Source organism: Mya arenaria, chromosome 3 (genome assembly GCF_026914265.1).
Source record: "Mya arenaria isolate MELC-2E11 chromosome 3, ASM2691426v1".
Lineage (NCBI taxonomy): Eukaryota > Metazoa > Mollusca > Bivalvia > Myida > Myidae > Mya > Mya arenaria.
Genome location: NC_069124.1, coordinates 21938942 through 21947423, shown reverse-complemented (window position 1 = coordinate 21947423; position 8482 = coordinate 21938942).

Genomic DNA, 8482 nt, shown 5'->3' with positions numbered 1-8482 from the left:
ATTTTTTTTATGACTGTTTTTATAAAAAAACAACTAATGTTTTAACACCAAGGAGATGTGGCTGCGATAGTGTAAAAGAAACACTTGACTGACTGAAAATGAATTATGCATGATGGACATCGTAAGCTCACAAGAGCTAATTAAGTACCATCTTTGAGTGTTAGTGCACTAGAAACGTTTGTTTACATCATGACACGAGGTTTTGCAACAGGAATGATTGCATTTAATAGACTTTTCAATTAAATTTATAGTTGAAACTAAATGGCCATTACAAAAATCGTACAAGACATTTCCGTCCAAATCAATCTTGATGATAACCGTGATGCTTCGAATTCCAAAATCATTAATAACCCTCGTTCTGATAGAGGTGTTCTTAGTTTACCATCATATGGTGTTTTTATTGCACAGTTGATAAGGTTTGCTAGAATATGTACAGATGTCAAATATTTCAGCTCTCGTAGTAAACTACGGAAAAAAAAATAAAACAGGGTTTCAGATATGATAAATTGAGGAAAATCTTCTCAAAATGTGTTAATGGTCATTACAATATTATATCAAAGTACAATAGTAGTCTTAAATCGCTGCTTGCTAATAGTATTGCTCATCCTTAATTTTATTGTGATGTTTTAAAGAAAATGCGTTAAATTAAAATGTTTTCAGCAGCTAGTTGAGAAGATTGACTCAATGATTTGCTTTGAATTAATTAAAACCGTGGACATAACGGCAATACTTTGAAGAGTACTTGCCTTCTTGTTTTTAATGATGAATTTCTCTTACAAAATATAAGGTTGAATATGGCGTCCTTACATAACTTAACTTTTAGTGCTATGATTCTATGAAAGCTTTAGAGATTCATGTTATCTTTAAACCTTTGTTTGGCTGGCTTGGAATGTTCCAGCATGTGGGCTCACTTTCTTTTAAAATTTTACCTTGGTATTGTAGAATTTTGAAGAAAGATTTAGCTCATACATGTCGTTTTTATTTTCAATGATGTTTTCTTTATGTTTTTCCAGTTTGAGTTCAATGATGATTATTATTATGAAACTCTATGACCACACAGTTTTAAACCTTTTATTTGTTAAGGCGGACTGTGTGTCTTGCTCATAGTTTCAAACAAAAACTTCATCGTATCTTAGAAAGTTTTTGCATTAGGTACTCGGAATTGTATTCTTTCGTCTGCATATATAATTGGGGTCCCTTATCCTTGAATTACTTGGGGCTTTATTATCATTTGTTTAGTATTAAGTTTCCTCAAGTTAATGCAAACTTGTATAAGATTAACCTTTTACGTTTTTACTTTATTCAGGATAGTTTGAATAAGAGTGAGAATGTGCACGAAAACTGGTTTAAACCCCCAGTTAATTTATATTTTACTGACCGTTCCAAGGCGGACTATATAATTATATATATGCATTGTGTTGTTTGTGGAGTTATGTGCTGGTGTTCAGTGTTTCTTGTTTGTGATTTTTTTTGTGTGATATATGTCTCTGGCGTTTGCCCTGTGCCATTAAACGGGGTTTCTGTTATGATATGTGTTGGATCAAGGACTGTGTAACTAACATTATATAGGAAAATGTGTTATGCCCATTAACTTTAGTCAGTGTTGATGAATAGTGATGAAACTTGGTATTTGTATCATCAATGAAAAGCTAGATTGGATTGCTTTTGAGGAGGGTAGGGTTTAGGTCACTGTCACTAAAAAAATAAAATGGTTTCACTCCAGTTACGAATGATTGACTGAGGGTTTTAGTAGATAAATGATGGAAAGTGATCAGATTTTGTAAGTAGTGTTCTTTTGTGACGAGCTGGCATGTAATTCTTTTGTGAAATGTGGAGTCAATGTAAAGATAACTGTAACTTATAACATAAAAATAACGCAACATAACGTTAGTAATAGATGTATGTGTAGGTTATGCTGTATCCAAACATAAATAAATTTGTTAAGAGAAAGGCCGCTGCTATTTTCTGACTCATCAAAGGGTAGCGCAGTGGTTAGTGCACTATTGGTCAAACAAACATCTAGTTTAAAAACGTGATATTTTATTTTGTAAAAGATAATCCAGTCGATCTTGCTGTGTTCTACTATAACACCGTTGTAAAACTGATATTCGAGTCATAATGGTTGGTTGGACAAAATGTAAGCTCATCAAATATTGTTATCATCCTTGAGAAAGAAAACAAATACAGTACAGTTTACAGTTGTATATGATAACAATATAACTAAATATAGTTAGTTAAGGATTACCTACGATCCTAGAAACAAACCATGTTGTTTAATCAAAATTTGATGAAAATAAGGATGACTCTAAAATGAACGATCCTTATACCGATGAAACTAAAAATCGATTTATGGTAAACTAATTATTACATCCAGTCATCGTGTTTCAGTGTTTAGAAACTGCCCCCTGTGTGAACTGTATATCTAACGTACATTGACTCCTGTGTTGGAGCAGTTTATATCACTAAATGTTTGTCAATAAACCTTGTATTTTAGGTCCTCCTCAAACCCAGTGTTATCTGTATATTTTGGTGTGGTTAAGAAAGAGTTTAAAATATTTTCCTTTGTTTATAATTCATTTTTAAATTTCCTTATTGTATTCGACCGGTAGAAAATGTTATTTTATTTGCTGACGAAAGTTAACCTCTCCGAGTGTTGGACGTAAATAAAAATCACCGTGTTGCTGAGTATGTCGTGAATAAACATATAAATCGATAAAATAATTAAAAGGTTATGGAACGTGTGCCATAGTTTAAGCAGATACTTTATTACCCGGAGATCTCAAATCGCGCATACGCTGGTAAGATCATTGTTGTAGCTTTAATGTGTACGTTCCGTTATCGTATGTGTGTTATATTAGTTTTGTCAATAATCGCCGTTGTCTCAGGTTCAAAATAGATAATTTAACCGATATCAATACAAAGTTGTACAAGAACTGACAGAGTGAAAGTAAGGCAGTTAGAACATACTATGCTGTTAATGTTGATTGCTCATCTCACCAATGCTATTAGATGTGTTTACTATTAACGGAAATATGTTAATTTATCGCCAAAATAACAAACAAAGTTACGACATTGTTTCAACTTCGGAGCTAGTCAAACACAGAATACAACACTTGTTCTTTTTTAATATTGGTTAAATTGATTCATATTTTGTTAAAATTATGTTTTGTGTAATAATGCATCTTTCAGAACCTGATTTAATTCAACGAATCCGCAATACAGTTTATGTAACCATGGGTAAAGCTATATACTCCAATGGCATAGATTACACGAAAATGAATGCCATCGACAACAAGTACTCAACTTCTCCTCAGTCTTGTGGCTGTGGTAGTGGAACAAACAGTGACACCTGGTGGCAACTTGATCACGGAAAGATGTACCTGATACAGGGAATTAAGATATACGGAAGGACTGATGGTACGAAAATATTTTATTATGATCTCATTTTTCATGTTCGTCAATAGCTTTTAGAAACTTCATGTTGATACAATATATATGGGGTAGTCTTGTCTTGAAGCCTCTCCGATATACCTAATATGACCAGGGCCAGAGCCTAAATTGCATATTATTTTAACAAATCGTTGATGGTAATGGTTTTTCTTCTAGCTCTTCATTAAATTCTGTCCTTTTTTCAATCTTAAGCATATAATTATATAACTAAATATAACTTTTTTTTGGTTTTTCATCTCTGAATGTTCGATTTGAAATATAGCGCATTTGGATCAAAATGGGCCCTTGGTAGTCGCGATCGGCAATGATTCGTCTGTTCTTGATGTTTTGCCAAACACTCCAACAAACGTCCAGATTTCTTACTTACTGACATTGGTAGCAGCAACTATCATGTGATTTATCAAGATTGAAAAAAACGATGGGAAACCTACTATGATATGTGAAATAAAGGAATTTGACAAAAGTAAGTACGGTACACCCATTAATATAATTTTACTGAAGGTGTTTATCCCAATAATAATAATAACCGGTGTTACCCTTTTTCTTATAACGTCTTCTTTAGCTCATGGAATTAGGCTTAGCGAAACTTAAATGTAGTGATAAAAACAATCTTAAGATGAATTCCACATCACGTTTTTATTTTCGATTTTTAACAAAAAAATAACGAAAAGGATGTAGAATGGAATACATTCAACTAATAAAACATGTACTGAATAATACGAAATGGACATATCAGTTGTTATTATATTAGTTAGCTCAACTTTGTTGTTTGGTATTACATATTGGGTGTTATTTAAACTGCTGTTTATGCTGTTATATAATATTTAGTGCAATGTATGTTTATTCGATTGTATTATCGTTCATATCTTAAATTTCCAGCATGCAATTTTGGTTATTACGGATATGGGTATCTTCATGAAGGCCATTGTTCTGTTAACTACGACACGGCCACTGGAGCGTGTTCATCGTGTCAACCAGGATGGATAGGGGCTGCATGTCACAGAAAATGTTTGCTTTCCTGATATAAAATCGGTTTTTATTGATATCAATTTCATTCAGGCTGGTGTTTACATGTATAACATAGTGACAGTTTAAATTCAAGTATATGAGACGTTGATCGAAGACATGGCTCACACGTATTTTATCTTTGACGTTTATATTTGAAAGTATAGTCTGTACTCGGTACATATTCCATGCGATTCTGTATTGTGATTGGTAAATTGGCCTTTTAATGTGGTGAAATGAATGTGATGTCCATGATAAAAGTCCCTTCATTGACCTTATTAGCCAAATGTTAAATTGTCTTCAAAGACGCAAACCTATTAACATCATCATAAAAGTACAATATCATAACAAGTGCTGGAACACAACCTGCACATTTAAAGTTTACGGATAGGCGCCATGGTAGTTTGCTACCTTTTTATGTAACTTGTAAGAACTAGTATCAAATATGGAGCTCATACAAACAGAAACCCGTAATGCCATGCAGACGCTCTATATTTGCAGAGAGAAAACAATGGAAATATAAGGTCATTTGCCTGAAATAAACAATTCTGGTATTTTAAGTCGAAATATTATGTTGATTTGATATCGTTTTTAAATTAAATATTCGTAATTCTGGAATTGATTTATTTCTTAATTTACTAATTATCTTTAAGATGCTTATTTATGAAACAAGAAGTATAAATATAATATCAGACATGACATGTGCGTGAGTCGGCCAATAATACATATTATAGAAGAAACGCTGTAAGACGCCCTTGTTTAGCATTTTATATGACCTTTAATCAAGTTCAATCATCTTAAGTTACATGCAGTGTTCTCTGCAGTTTAGGCTTATTTGACAGACGTTTTGAACTTCTCTTCCAAACGTTTGACGGTGAAAGTTTTATGTTGGTGTGTATTATGTGTATTGTCTGGGACATGTTTTTTCATATTTGGTTATTCCTTCTTTGGTGTTATTAAACGAAACTGATGATGTTTAATATATTGACATTTATAACATAAAGGTGAACGTCCATTTTTCTGTTATAACATACGACTATTGACTCAAATGGTACGACGCTTTTTCCACGCAGCCTGTAATCCCGGAGAGTATGGACCAGTTTGTTCATCACATTGTGGTCAGTGTAGAGATGGGAACACCACATGCAGCGACGATAACGGTCTATGTCCGTACGGGTGTGCCGCAGGTTATAAAGGAAATTTGTGCACATACTGTAAGTTATTCTTTCTTTGATGTATATATTATTGACGATTACACATTGTAGCGCAAGAGGAAGATAGTAAGGAACACTATTCTTTTTTTGCAAGATTACATCATATATAGAACGTAAATTTAAAAAAATAGCTTGTATTGTGTAACATGAATATGTTTTTATTTAAAATATATTATTTCTTGTTTATCGTCTAGATTCTTTGGTAGGTGACCTAGATCTATTAAAGTAAACCATGTGTTCTACTTTTTTAGAAAGTCCTAATAAGGTTTTGTTAAGAGTTTTTTAGAACTTCATATTATTTCATTTATTAAAGTTTAAGAATGAACAAAATATTATCTGAGAGAACAGTTTTGAGGTCTTTTGTAGTATGTTATAGAAAATTCTTATAGAGGCAAACTTTTCTAGCTTTCTTAAATCGTCAAAAGGAAAATTATTTAATTTAATATACATGATACTTTAGCCTAAGCTTTCACGAGGACTAAATTAACCTGCAATTGACTTTTTTATTATTTATTCAATAAAAAAAGTAACAAATGGAATGATAAGGACGAATTTTCTTTGTTCGTTAAAATAATCAAATACAAAGGCCGACAATGTGGGTTTGAAAGGACAAATGAACAACGTTTACATAGCCTCATATTGAAAGTGTTCAGTGGTTATTTTATCAACCATCAAAGTTTTGATTGATATGAAATATTATCACACTGTTTATCGTTACACTAGATTGAAAACAATAACAACAAAAAACCCCTCTTTCTTGGACTAATAAACATAACATTCTGTACTTTAACAATTTTATTATATTTAAGCATGTCTACCGGGGGAACACGGAGCAGAGTGTCCCTTCACCTGTGGTCAGTGTCGGGGTGGGAATGCAACGTGCAACAGGGACAATGGGCACTGTCCACATGGGTGTACCGCGGGATACAACGGACAATTTTGCAACACTCGTGAGTTTACTTAAAATCTCGATTGAAATCGACTGTCATTCCTTAGTAAAAATCATATCACTAGCAACTTAATTATGGTTGGTCGGTCTGTCGGTGGGTCGGTCCGCCGGGCGGCCTGCTGGGTTTGTACAGAAATGTGCGACAGATACAAAAATGGAACACATGCCCACCACAATATAATAAAAGTCCAGTTCGACTTTGGTTACAAACCATCAAAATGTCATATTAGTCAACAATACGGTGTCCGTACATTAACACATGAAAGGGTCGAAGGAACTTAATGAAATTTAGGTCAACTTGTATTTTGGTTACAAACTTCTTTTTGACGGATAGCCCTTTTTGAACTTTGTATTTGCAAAACAAATCGGACAATAACTCATTATGAACGGATTTGAATGATTTTTTGGTACACAACTTTAAGAACCTAAACATCACGTCAATTTTGTAGTTTACTTTTCAACTTAGAATTTGGGGGAACGATGTCTAGACAATAACTTATTACAGGGTAGGCAGACTTATAAACAATTGATACACATGCTCAACCCCTGAAAATACAAGTCAGGTTTGACTTTGCTAACAAACCATCAATATTTGGCTCAATAACAACATGGAATATGCCACAGTTTGGTATCCGTACAATAACGTATGGCAGTAACAATGGATTTAAATAACTTTTGTTAAATCTGTTCAATTCTTGACGGAGAAATGATCTCTTTTCAAATTTAGATTCTGCAAAAGAAACAATGTCCGGATGAGAACTTATAGCAAGTACAATAGATATAAATAGTTTAGATACACATATTTAACACCATAAAATGCAGGCCAAGTTCTTCTTTGGAAATAGTTTCTGTGTTGCGTGTTTAGTAGTGCGTCACTCTTGTGACAGCCCTAGAACGGATCAGACTTTACAATGCATGTTCATTAGTATAGTTATAACTATTTATTACAATCGTTAAATTTACGTCATATGCAGCATGCAAGGATGGAACATTCGGCGACAACTGTCACAATCATTGTGTGTTTTGTATGAAAAGAGATTGCGACACATTCGATGGAGCTTGTGGTGGTGGATGTATAAAGGGTTACTTTGGAAAGTATTGTAAAAAGGGTTTGTATTTATTGTTAATACCTTTGAAGGTTTAAGTCAGATAATGTGAAACAAAAAATGCATGTTTAAAATTCTGAATTTCTATGTTCGTGTCAATCACAGCATAAAATATATGACTATCACTTAATGGGTTAGTATATAAAAATTCAAAAACAACCTAGAGGAGCTATTGGCGTATATAATCCTTTGTACGTAACACCTTATATGCCAGTACAGAATGTGACAAACATCACTTTGGCTTTGACTGCAACACCACGTGTCATTGCGAGGAATGTGATAACCTGGACGGATCGTGTGGAGTATATCCTTGTTTCAGTGGGTGGATCGGCGATACCTGCTCAGAACAAACTCAAACTAGTATGTGCATATACCCGCATAACGTAAAATGTTTTTCATATTATATTTTTTATATTATGATTCCTTGTCCATAATGCTTTGTCATCTACCATATTTACGACAATTCATATGCAATTTGAAAGCATTATTTCAGGTCAAAACCCAAATAAAGATCAGTCGACTCAAAATGGAAATGTCGCAGCTGTTGTTGTTGCTGCAGTCTCATCAATGTTGCTGTTTGTTTTGATCGTAGGAAATGTAGTCCTGTATTGTAGAAAGAAGTCAATACATAGGTATTATTATTTTACCAAGTAGTTAGCCTTTCACATTTTTAATTGGATATTTACCAAACCAACCAGGCAGTCTCAATTGCATACCAAGACCAGCGTATTTGAAACATATATCCTTGGTCATTTACA